This window comes from Malania oleifera, chromosome 3 (genome assembly GCF_029873635.1).
Source record: "Malania oleifera isolate guangnan ecotype guangnan chromosome 3, ASM2987363v1, whole genome shotgun sequence".
Lineage (NCBI taxonomy): Eukaryota > Viridiplantae > Streptophyta > Magnoliopsida > Santalales > Ximeniaceae > Malania > Malania oleifera.
In genome coordinates this window covers 119329922-119343334 of record NC_080419.1, presented here as the reverse complement: position 1 = coordinate 119343334, position 13413 = coordinate 119329922, and the positions used below count along the sequence as shown (strand labels likewise).

At 36.6% G+C, this 13413-nt stretch overlaps 1 pseudogene; it reads right to left on the bottom strand.

Moving 5' to 3' along the window:
• Nucleotides 1-10601: 10601 nt before the first annotated feature.
• On the bottom strand, nt 10602-12380 carry LOC131151526 (probable UDP-glucosyl transferase 73B6; annotated as a pseudogene).
• Between the last annotated feature and the right edge of the window lie 1033 nt (nt 12381-13413).

Genomic DNA, 13413 nt, shown 5'->3' with positions numbered 1-13413 from the left:
TATAGTATTAAATATTGTTTTACGAAATTTTAAAAGCTCATTTTGGCCACACACTAATAATAATATTATTTACTTATTGAGCGTCGTCTCACTCCAATCATATTTTTACATTTCAGATAACTCTGAAGGACATATCGGAAATCAGGCATAGCAAGCACACGGGTGGGAATAGGATAGAAAAATAAAGCTTGATTAGAAATATTAGTATGATGCCAAATATTTATGCGTGTGTAATTTTTTCTTCTTTTGAAATAAATGATTGTAATATGATTAATTAGCGCTTTGGTTTAATAATAATTGAGTTTATTTACTTTCGCTGTAAATCAATGGTAAAAAGTAAATATCTCAAATCCTTCGGGGTTGGGGTATTACAAATGTGATAGACCTTGTGGCCCATTACCTTTTTGTAGTAGTCGGCCTAATCCGATTCCAACTCATGGAATGAGTTAACCAAGACGCCATAGCTCTTTAACTCGGCTTCCCTCCATTGTTGAACACTTTGGGTGAGTTCTTTTGTGGCCCGGAAGTAATCTGGTAGCTGAGCCCTTGTCATGGTGATTTGATCCGGTAGACCTAGACCTGTGAACGGCTCGGAGTCGGACCTAACTATGAGGTGCGGCGAGTCGGGTCATTTCATGCAGTTCTCAATGGCTTCTGCAAAGATGCAAGTGGTGTGGAAGACGAGCCAGGGAATTCCGAGTTGGGCGGTCACATGGGCGGTCCATGGGTAAAACATATTAGACACAATGCAGTCGGGTCAGAGCTCCTTGAGGAGGAGGTGCTCGATTTTGGAGCGGAGAAGGGCAACGCCGCGATAAAGCTTGGCGGCCGTGTCAATCTCGTGGGCGGAGGCGAAGTTCTCGAGGCCTTCGTGAAGGCCGACAACCTTGGAGGGGAAGAGGAGAGGGTGGAGGCGGAGGTGGTGGGTGGCAACGGCTGCCTTGTCGACGGCTCTTTGGAGAAGAAGGGGGTTGGAAGGGGTGGTGACGATGGTGACGTGTTGGCCGCGGGCGGTGACCAGTCGAGCCATCTCGGCGAGGGGGACCGTGTGGCCTGGCGCCAAGAAGGGAATGAAGACGAAGTTCAGAGGGCGAGGAGGAAGAGGAGATTGCAGTGACTCCATTGGGTTATTCCTATGCGTATTAATTCACAGAGATATGATGGATGGATGGACATGCAAGATTTATATATATATATATATATATATATATATCTCTCTCTCTCTCTAAGATGGAGTGTGACAGTCGTGGATCAGATGGCTTTTCCTTTATTGATGGCAATCATGGCATAGTTAAGAAGCTCGTAGAAAGGTAAGTGTGGGTGCAAGTTTTGTTGCCGGAGTGGGTGACAATGATCGAGCAGCAGTCGTGGATCACATTGGTTTTTATTTATTGATGGCATATATCTAGTGCAAGCTGCAGAAATGAAATTCCTTCAGAAAGTAGGGATTGTCAAGAATGGAGAATGCCTCGAGCTAGTTGGGCTGAAGCATACCAAACCTCATGGATACCTTACAAAGAGACAGTATAGGTAATCGAGAAGGAGGTAATAGTAGAAGTATCCAGTACGGATGCAGGAACATTTATAGTTCCATTACTCACCACACAAAAAGTTCAAAGAACAATGGATAAAAAGGCAAGATATGTCCACTATGGAATTATCTAGGTTGGGATAGATCCATTAGTAAGAAAAGGGCAAGATCTTCCTATCCTTATTATGGTTATAGACGGAAGTATCGGTAATTTTGGTAGGTGGACTAGGGGGAGCAAGAGCTAACTTACATTCAGGAGCATCCTGGATAAAAGTAACACCAGATTTACATGTTGACCTTTAAGATAAAAGTGTAGAGAAAACTCTACAGATTAGAGATAATACACGGGACTGGCAGAATATGTTAAAATGTAGCCCAAATAGGAGGTGCATCAGACTTATTGCCAGATTATATTTGAATTTCTATAACACGAGGAAACCAGCCCTCAGAAGGGGAGTTAGTAGATTCACTCAACTCTTCTAAACAAATCAAACCGACTCAGTCAGAGGATTACAACCAGAAGTCGTAATCCAAGAGCACTAAGTTGGCCACAGATTTAGGTAACCCCAAGAACAAAAGAGAGATTGAAAAATCTTTTTCCAGAGTCAGTACGACAAAAGGCAAATAGATTAATTATAACAGAACCTCTAAGTGATTATACTCCAGGTAGAGCGAGTGTATCCAGAGAGGAAGATATTAATTCAGAAACTAGGTCGGAAGGATCTAGACCATCTGAATTAAGACCTTCACGTAGTAAAAGGGTAGTTGGTTAGAGAACCATAAGAATCCCTATCTATGCAAATGAGGAAGAATACCAATCTCATATAGCATATATGGGAACATCCATTTTAAGTGCCAAAATCGAAGAATGGGCAACACTGATAAACATTTCTATCAGTAAGGTGGAATGTATAGCTCTTATCGATACTGGTGTATGTGGTCTTGTACTAGAATCAGATTTCTAGAAGTGACTTAGGAATCAGGAAATCTTCAGGTTATAATTGGTAACAGTGCATTACTCTAGATAGGAGAAGTTTCCAAAAATGTGAAGATAAGGATGAATGGCAAAGATTATGAGTAGAAAACTCTTTGCTTAATTCCAGAATTACCAGATGATTTTCTTTTGGGAAGTAAATTCCTTAAGAAATATCAACCATTTACAATATTTTCAGAATGAATAATCCTAGATAACCATTTCATTCCAAAGTCCTCAGGTACTATTATAAAGAATTATATGATAGTCGAGAAAGGAAAATCTAATTATCAGGATAAACTTGATAATTGGAAGGAATTGGTATTAGGAAGTATCCTAAAGGTAAATCAGTTAGAAAAAGAAAGTAATCTTGAAGAAGTCAAGAACATGCTTTCAGAAAATTGGTCGAAGAATTTGCAGGCATTATGACAGAAAGTCACGCTAGAAGTTGATATTGTGCTTAAAATCCCGATACAATTATCAAAAGTAAAGGGATTAGTCATCCAAATGAAATGATAAGGGAATTTGAGAAGCAAATTCCAGAATTATTAAATTTGGGATTCATTAGGCACAGTACAAGTGAGCACAGGAGTGCGGCATTCATGGTAACAAATCAGGCCGAGCAAGTACGTGGAAAAACCAGGATGGTTATTGATTATAGAGATCTGAATATAAAAACAAGAGATGATGGGTATAATTTACCTAATTAGGAGTCTCTTAGAAATAAATAAGAAGGGAGAAACCCTCAATTTATTCTAAATTCGATCTCAAATCAGGATATTGGGAGATAAAGGTCAAAGAAAGAGCAGTAGCTCTTACAGCCTTCACTGCACTGAATGGGCTTTTTGAATGGTTAGTTATACCATTTGGATTGAAGAATGCCCCAGAAATTTTTCAGAGAAGGATGGATAAAGCGTTTAAAGGAATGACTAAATTTATTACAGTATAGATCGATGATGTTCTGGTATTTAGTAAAAATACTAAGGACCACTTAAAACATTTGAGACAGGTGGCACAAGTGTTCAGAAAAGAAGGAATGGTTCTTTCATAAAGAAAAACCATACGGATGCAATCTCAGATTGAATTTTTAGGTTTAAAAATTTGAGGAAGCGAAAAGGAACTTCAGCCACATATAGTAGAAAGGTTATGTGAATTTCCTAATGAATTCAAAGACAGAAGGCAGTGTCAATGCTTTCTAGGAGTATTGAATTACATTAAAAAATTTATAAAAAAATTTGGCAGAAAAGGCAGCACCAATTTAGAAAAAGGTTTCAATAAAGAATCCTTGGAATTGGACTTCAAAGGATATTGAAGTAGTAAAAGCCTTAAAGAAAGAAGCTCAGAATTTGTCAAAGTTAGAATATTCAGACGGTACAGAATTAGATATAATTCTGGAAACCGATGCTTCAGATATAACATGGGGATGTGTTTTAAAAATCAGAAAGATTGATAAAACAGAGCACCTCAGCAGATATTGGAGTGGATGTTTTAATGGAGCAGAACTTAATTACCTATTTCATGAAAAGGAGTTGTTGGCAGTCCTTAAAGGAATTAGGGCTAATGAACTTTTCTTGGGTAAATCATTCACTGTTAGAACAGATAGTTCCTATGTAAAGCACTTCATGGGAATTAAGTTAAAACGATGCATTCAAGCAAGATTGGTTAGATGGAGAAACGAGTTACAATATTATTACTTTAATGTATAACATATTAAGGGAAGAGATAATATTATTGCTGATACTCTAACCAGATATTTGAATTATTGCAGATCTAATGGCAAGCAGTAGCAGTAGCAGTAGCAGTAGCAGTCATTTCAAATGTCCGATTTGTTAGGAAAGGCATAAGGTGGCAGATTGCCTAGTTGCCAGATTTGTTGACAAACAAAGATAGATAACTTTCAACTCTAGAAAGGGAGAAGGAAGTAGCAAAGAAAGAAGAAGCGTTTCTCAGAAGAGAGAAAGGCCACTTCTAGTTCTGGAACAAAGCAAGATGAAGAAGGGAAGCTCATCTAAGAAAGATGAAAAGCCCAGTGACAAGAGTCATATTCAGTGTTTCGTTTGCAGCCAATATGGACATTATAGTACCCAATGTGTCCAGAATCCTAGATCTAGGAAGGTAAGAGGAGAAGGCATGCATAAAATTGACTCAATTGCCATCAACAAGAATGTTTCAAGATCTAGTAAGGATAGAGAAACAGTCAAAGTTGATTTGGTTATCGAAGATTTTCTGAGAATGACTCTAGAAATCTCAAAGGAAATGAAAATTTTGCTAGAAGGGATAATCAACAATCCAACAATTCCAGCAAATACATATTTTTCAGTTGGTATAAAAGAAGTGGTCGAAATATTGGAAAAATTTTGAAGCCATTATTTCAGAAAATTTCATAACTGTAAACAGAAAAAGCACAGTAGAACTCATTCATTAATAGATCTAGCTTAAAGTTGAAATGGATATCTAGCTTAAGAAATACAACTTCACTACTAGAGCGATAGTGAGTATTTCAGAGTATCCAGAATTAAAACAGTTTTGGATGAGGAGTGGATTGTGTATTCCAAAATTACACATTCCTAGAAATATAAACCCTGAATTGTTAATTGCAGTACAAAAGGCCTTAAGGACAGGAGAAGTCCCATTTTTTTGGATTCAGAAAAATAGGACAAGCTTTTGATTTCCTGCCATTAATGGTAAAACATGTGTTAAATTTCACTAATCTAGGAAGATTATGGTGGATTGGATACATTGAACCAATTGAGCTGAAATCAGGAAGAGTTTTGTTTTGGAATTTTTTTCAGAAGATTGGAAGGACGGAGCAGTCTTAGATTTTCATGATGAAGAACCAGATTGGGAGGATTTCCAGAAACATAGGATGTTCTATGAATTGGTTCAAAATTTGTAGGGAATTTATCTTCTTGAAGCAAGAATGACTTTGAATTGTATATTCTTCGCTGATCATGAAACCTTGATTGCTATTGAAGGAAAGTTCCTCCAGAAATTTGAAGAAGCAAATTTAACAGAATTTGCAATTGGAGCAAAAAAGAATAATTAATCAAATTAAAAATTGGGAGCATCATCTTCCTTCAACCCAGGCCATGAAGAGTGATCTTCATAATGTACTTACAGAGTTAGTAAGAAAAGAGCACGATGAAGAAATCATTGGAACTTTGAAAGATCTCTGAAGGAGGACGAGATCTTTTCCAGGTGTACGATTCAGATGATAGTCCAAGTGTCATCATATCGCGGGCCAGACTGAGTAGACTACTTAGAAGGGTCATACCAGAAATTTGTCCAGAACCATGTCATATCCCAAGTCTCGCCGAAAGGACAATTCATCGGGTCATATCAATTACTTTTGTATTTGTATTTTTATGCTTTAGTCAAAATATGCTTTATTTAAAGTTGTCGGTATTTTGTTTTGTTTTGAAAAGGTGAATCAGCAAAGCATGTGTTGTCCCCTCCTTTATTAAAGTAACTTTACTTTATGTCAACATCGGTTTGGCATCTTCTTTTGAGAAAGCAAGTTGTGCTTATCCATTAGTAGTTGCTTGCCTATATAAGGGAGCTTTGACCCTTGTGTTTGGAGAGGGAAAATTAAGATACATTAATAGAAGTCTATTCAGTTCAAAGACCTCTCTCTCTTTGAGTCTTTCTTTCTCTTCCAAACATTATTGTGTGATGGTTGAAGTTGTAAGGAAGCCCAAGGAAGCTCGTTGGAAGGAGCGTTTATAGAGGTTCCATTTAGACACCAAGCATAATAGTGGGATACGAAAGACTACATGATACAATTTCGTGCAGGGTTGAAAGAGAAGGATCAAGATAAGGTAATAAAATTTTATTAATTAATTTTCCTTTTTCCTTTGTCACTCTAGTTTCAGTTTTGAATCCAGTAGGGATTCGCGAGAAATCGGTATCAGAGCCTGTGTCCTAATATCAGTGTTTCTCAGGAGGAGAAATATGGTATTATGATCAGCAAAAGAGATAGAGAACAAGGGTCATTCTTTTATCAAAAGGCTTCAATAAAACCGAATATAAGATTTTATAAGAACTTAATAGAAGAGGTTTGGAGAGAAAAATATTTCAAACTATCTTTTTCTAAAGCCAATTTTGAATCAGATCCTATTATGATAGACCTAAAAAGAGTTAAAAAAGGTCTAAAATCACAACTAATAGAGATTGAGGGACAAATTAGTCTTTATCAATCTAGAATTAGGCAGTGTGAGTGGCAGTTAGAACAACTCCACATGACTCTAGGATCAGAATCAGACGGCCAAGATCTCATTAATCTTCAAAGATGAAGGAAAATCAGTCCATCACGAATAAAATTAGAGAAATAATGAAAAATTATGAGGAAAAAATCCAATCTCTCAGTAGGGAAGAAGAACCTTAATTGTCTTAAGTCAGAAGCAGAATATCAGGAAGATATATTGCTAAAGACTATGAAGATGCACAGGAATAGGAGGTTCAAAGTGCTCTCAGAGACATTGATGAAACAAAAGTTTTGTCAGACATAACAGAAGATATCCAGAACGCTTAGGATGAGTTGGATAAACTTCTACATCATGAAAAGTGGACAAAGAATGAAGTCTCAGAGATTCAAAAGAGAATTAATAAAAGGCTTAATGAGGTAGAAGACCTTAGGGCTAAGAAACTAGCCAGTGCCAAAAAAATTCTTGCAAGAACCAGTAAGGGATCTTCAAATGGTGGATCTGCAGGAGCAAGACCATCAAACTATCGGGAAACAGTGCAAGTGAATTTTCTAGAAGTATCATCTTGGGATGCAAAGCCAGTATGGCAGCCCCTAAGAATGGAACCACAACCATGGGAGCAAAAGAAGTTATCTTTCAAGGAAATGCTTCAGGCCACGGCAAAACAGTAGGAGTCTGCTTTAAATTATCCAAGCAGAATTCAGGAGGAATTCAAGCCAAGGAAAAGTGTTCTAGAGGGAGTACCCCATAATGGAACAATCCTCAGGCTCAATTGCGAAAAGGATCCCGCAATTGCAATTGATGATTGGGCTACGGATATTAGAATCGAATCTTGGTAAGTGGAGCAAGCATATAAATTTGCAGTAGCCACACTAAGAGGAAATGCTGGAGATTTTTGGGAGATACTTCAAAGGAACTCAGATGTGAGTACCATTATTATAAACACCATCAAAACTCCAGATAAAGTAATTGCTATCATAGTAGATTTCCTCAAACAGGAGTTTGTAAGATATTCGCTAGTTGATAGAGGTGACGAGCCAGTTGAAATAGCCAGAATGGCTCTCACAAAGATTCAGATTTGTGACACGTGTTACTTTGAAGAGTTTCTTTGTGAATTTCAATATTGGTATTATAAGCTCGGACCACAAGATCAAGCATACGCGAAAGAAGTATTTATCAACAAATTACCCATTAATTGGCCAAAAGTGGTAAAACAAGCTATTAAGCAGAGACTTGAGAGAGATACAGAAGTATCAGATACTCTTGGAGTCAGAGTTGAAACAGTAAGACAAATGATAAGACTTTACTGTATGCAGCGGCATATGTTTCAGGATGTGAGAAACATGTCTTATATGAATCCAGATTGTTGTCCTAAGACAAGTGGGGTAGCAGGGAGATATGGCTGTAACGAGAGACCAACTAGATACTCAGAACAAGCAGAAAATAGTTGTTCCGGAGGAGTTTGCCATAAGAAGATTAAATCATCCAAAGTCAGAGGAAAGACTTGGAAGAAATTTGGAAAAAGGAAGAGCTCTAGAAAAGGGCAGAAAAACCCAGAGAAAAGATATCTCAGACCCAGTAGAGTTAGAGAAGATGTCAAGGAATCGTTTAAAAAGAAATATGGATGATATCCTAAGTGTCCGCAAGGAAAATCTCTAGAGAATTGTGACCGTTGTTGGTTTTTGTGGCAAGAAGGGCCATAAAGCTAATAATTGTCCAGAAGCTGAGAAGAGGAAAGGCAGCTTCAAAAGTATCTTAATGGAAAACTCTTTAGAACTTCTTTATGAACCAATTTGGGGAGAGGAGATAGATTCAGATGATAAAAGCATTTATTCTATTTTTTCATACTACTCCGAATTTGGAGATGAAGAAGAAGATTCAGAGGATGAATCTCCTTATAATCTTAACCTAAGTTAGTTAAGACTAGTTATGATGAGAGCAGTAGATAAAGCACACATAGGGTTTTTCCTTATTGTGAATGTGGATCACATACTTAAGTACATATTTATGCTTACACAGAAGGAAAGAAAAATATAAAAATATGAGAAATAGAAAATTTTAGTATTAATTTTTTTAAAGTTTATACAAAGATTTATTTAGGTATCCCTTTGAACATTTTGAATATTTTTTATATTCGCTAATTTTATAAATAATTTTTTCACATAATTTATTGTTAACATAATCCTATTATTTTGTACTTTTAGTGGGGACAACGTGTATATGCTTACACAGAAGGGAAAGAAAAATATGAATACATACAAAATTAAAATTGTCGATATTAATTTTTTCAAAGTTTAAATTTTAGATCTCTGGTGTATAATGCGTAAGCACAATAGAAGTCAAGTATCCCTTAAAGAACATTATAAATATTTTTTATATTTTTAAATTTTATAAATAGTATTTTCACATAATTAGGATTAATATTGTTAATATAATCCCATTATTTTATAATTTTAGTAGGGGATATACTCAAATTTTTAATCAAGATATTTTAAAATTTAATATGTAATATATTACTTCTTGAAATTTCAATCGGGGAACTTGACCCCCCTAGGCTTAACTTATGTCTGTCACTAGTTTGGAACTCAGGAAAGAAAAGAAAAATATATATTGAAAAAAATTCACATTTTCATATTTGGTTATCAAAAAAAGTGTGACAGAAAATACAAAATATACAAAACCTATAAACAAATTTAGTTTTACACAAAATTAATGTTTAATTTTCTTTTTCATTTTTAATCATATTAAAACAAACTTTCGTTTTTAAAAGTATTTAATATAAAAGGAAAATGCAATGAAAAAAGAGTTTTTTCTTTTTATTTTCTTCTCTTCTCTTCAAGCAAAATCCAATTAATCAAGACAAACCATAAATAAATTGATAAAAATGATTTGATTGAGCTAACTTAAAAACTAATAATAATAATAATTATTATTATTATTATTATGAGTAGAGTTTGGTAAAGTATTCATAAAAATAATATAATATTGAAATGTTTTAATTGTTTTGATAAGTACCTAGCATATATATCAGAATATAGCGGTTGTTTTAAATTTTAAGCCTTTCAACTTTCAATAGCACAAATATTTGATAAAAATAACATGTAGTTACATAAACCAAAGTTTTAAATTTCATATTAATATATTTTTCTGTCATATATTTAACTAATAATTATGAATAAAAATAATAAAACTTTTTATTAGGCAAAAATGAAATTTATTACTTTAAGAATAAAAATAATAAAACTTTTTATTAGGCAAAAATGAAATTTATTACTTTAATTTTAATCGCTTGAATGTTAGTTTTTTTTTGTTATTTATAATTTTTATATAGAATAGATACATCTAAATTTCGTACTTATTGAATCAGAACGATTTTCATGATTTTTGCATTTTTAGTAATATTGTATATATTTATCTATTATTAAAAAAATTTAGATGATTAATAATAGTTTTGGCTTCCTGCTTTTTATTTTAATGATTTTTATATAGAGTTTGGAATTCTCATATATATATATATATATATATATATATAATCAAACTTCTATATAATGCAAAGTGTTGACTTTTTACATTATATCACCTGTGTTGACTTCTAAATTGTATTACCAATACAAAACATGTCAATGTTTTGGACCAAAACCAAAAGAAATCAAAATGGAAACCACAAACCGAAAGATGAACTGAGATGTGTTTTGATTCGATTTACTATCCACCCTCCGCCCGAAATGGATACCTGGAAATTCAGTGTGTAATCTAAAAAAAAAATAAAAAATAGAAGAGGTTGAGTCCTATGCAAATACACTATAAATCTATAATTTAACACGCATGTTAATTATTTATCAAAGTTGATAGAGAATCCTACAGCCTCGTCTCCCATGTGATTTCGAAATATAAAGGTATAATCATATATGAACATCTTTCTCATGGCTTTAGAACAATATCAGCGGAGTATAATTGTGAAACTCGAAAATTCTGTAGGAAGGAATGCACTGTTTCTAATGTTTTCGCACACCTTTTGCTAATTTGAAGCTATGGAGAAAATTTGTCAATAGTCAACATGCCCCTACCCCTTTCTTTTTCTCAAGCAGGACGATGATGATCACAGACTCCGATCAAAGAACATGGCTCTTTCTCCTGCAATCCATGAGAAATTACAATTTCATTTCGGCCATTTTAGCGGTAGCAGCTGACCTCTCTTGCTCTCGCTGCTTGAGATCATCTATCAAGGCCGTCAAATTCCTGTAGGAAGAACCACCTTCTCCCACCGCCCTCTTCGCCGCCTCCGCCAGCTCTTTAGCCTTCCTCCTCATCTCCCTCCCCTCATCTCCGCCGTCCATCACCCTCCTCACCGCCTCCTCTATCCTCTCCTTCCTTATCACCGCCTTCTTCCCCACCTCCTCCCACAAGCTCCACTCCTCCGGCCCCACCCCCACTCCTATCCCCAGCACATGCGTCACCATCTTCTCGTTGTAAAACTGATCGTCGGTCACTGGCCACGCCACCATCGCCACCCCCGCTCCGATCGCCTCCACCACCGAGTTCCACCCGCACTCCGTCACAAACCCGCCTACCGCCGGGTGGCCCAATATCGCCACCTGCGGAGCCCACCCCCTCACGATTATCCCCTTCCCTTCTCTCCTCATCCTCTCTTCGAATCCTTTCGGTAGACGCCGCTGCTCTTTCTCCTCTTCTGTGTCGTTTCCAGGAACTACCCACATAAAGTGGTGGCGAGTCGCTTCGAGCGCGGTGGCAATCTCGAAGATCTGCTGGTCCGGGAACTGCGACCACTTGCCGAAAGGCCCGAAACTCACGTAGACAACTGACTCGAGTCGCTTCGACTCGAGCCAACTCAGACATTCGTCTTCTCCGGGGACGTCTCTGTGGATTGCGAGAGCGGTTGGACCAATGTGATAAACCTTAAGGCCTGTTATGACGTAGTAGTACTCGGTGTAGCGCGGTTCCAACTCGAGGAAAGAGTTAACCAGGACGCGGTGGCCCTTTAGCTCTGCATCTCTCAAGTGGTGAATCGTCTGAGCGATCTCTATCGGTGCCCGGAAGTGATCCGGCAGCTGAGACCTCGTCAGGGTGATCGGATCCGGAAATCCAGGAACCACGAACGGTTCGGAGTCTGACTTGGCTGCGAGGTGCGGCGAGTCGGATCGTGTCAGGTATTTCTCCACGGCGGCCGCGAAGATGCAGGTGGCGTAGAAGATGAGTCGAGGGATGCCGAGTCGGAAGGCGACGTCAGCGGTCCAGGGGTAGAACGCGTCGGATACGATGCAGTCGGGTCGGAGCTCCGTGGGGAGGAGGTGCTCCATTTTGGGGCGGAGGAGCATGGCGCCGCGGTGGAGCTGGACGGCGGCGTCGAAGTCGCGGGCGTTGACCAAGTTCTCGAAGCCGTCGGGGAGGTCAACGTCCTTGGAGGGAAAAGGCACGAGGTGGATACGGAGGTGGTGGCCGGCGGCAGCGGCCTTGTCGACGGCGCTTTGGAGGAGTTGGGCGTTGGAAGGGGTGGTCATAATGGTGGCGCGGTGGCCGCCCGGGCCATCTCTGTGAGGGCGACCATGCGATCTGGTGCCAAGAAGGGGATAAAGACGATTTGCAGAGGTTGAGAGGAAGATTGTACTGATTCCATTATTGGCTCATCAATTTCTGGAGGACGAAGAGGTCTCATATATAATTCTTAAGAGACCAAGTGTTGCATGTGCCTTCGTCCAGAGTAGCGGAATCTCGCACCGCCCATGGACTTTCTGTATTGATGGTCTAACTCAGAGAGGGAGAGAGGGAGAAGTCAGCGGAAGAAATCTGACCTTCGGGATTCCTTGCAGCTGGCCTTGCTCGCAAATTTCACTGGAGGAGGCTCGCTGTAGAGGAGGAGGAAGCAAGAAAGTTGGGTATCTTTCTTCATTGATTAAAAATTTTCATTGTTTCTAAGTGTGATTAGAAATTATGTTATAAATATCAGTAAGTCAATTGCTTAGGGGATTTTATTTTTTTGTAGATTTTTCTATTAGCATAATGATGCTAAGATTTTTGGCCTTGGGATTTTTTTTTTTCGTTACAAATTTGAACAATATTATATGTTTGACAAAATGTTCAGGTGAATATGAGTGAAAATTACTAGCAAGATGTGGTGTTGTGTTAATCCACTAAGGGATTCTTTTCTCTATTTTTTAAAAAATAAAAAAATTTAATAAAACTAACTTTAAGAAACATGTAGACATAAAAGTATTTTTTAGAAAAAAAAGTATTAGAAAAAAAAGTATTAAATTTAATAAGTATTTGGTAATAAGTGTTGAACTTAAAAAATATTGAAAATTATAAGTAATGTTTTACTGTATTTAAAATAAGTAATATTAGGATATTTACTTTTATTATATGGTACCATATGATTACTTTTAAATATGTTTTAAATTATAAATATTAATATTTTTTAATTAAAAATTTTATTAATAATTATTTTAATTATTCATTATTAAAATTTAAATATTTACTATTAAAAATAATATAAGATTATTATCTTTAATTTATAATAATGTTATTAATGTATATTTATAACATATTACTAGCATATTAAATTATGATAAAAATAATATTACTAATTAAATTAAAAATTTTAGTTTATTTAATGTTAATTTAAATTAATAAATAGTTCTTGCTCTATTCAGAATTGAATTATAATAACTAATATATAAATATATTTTAAA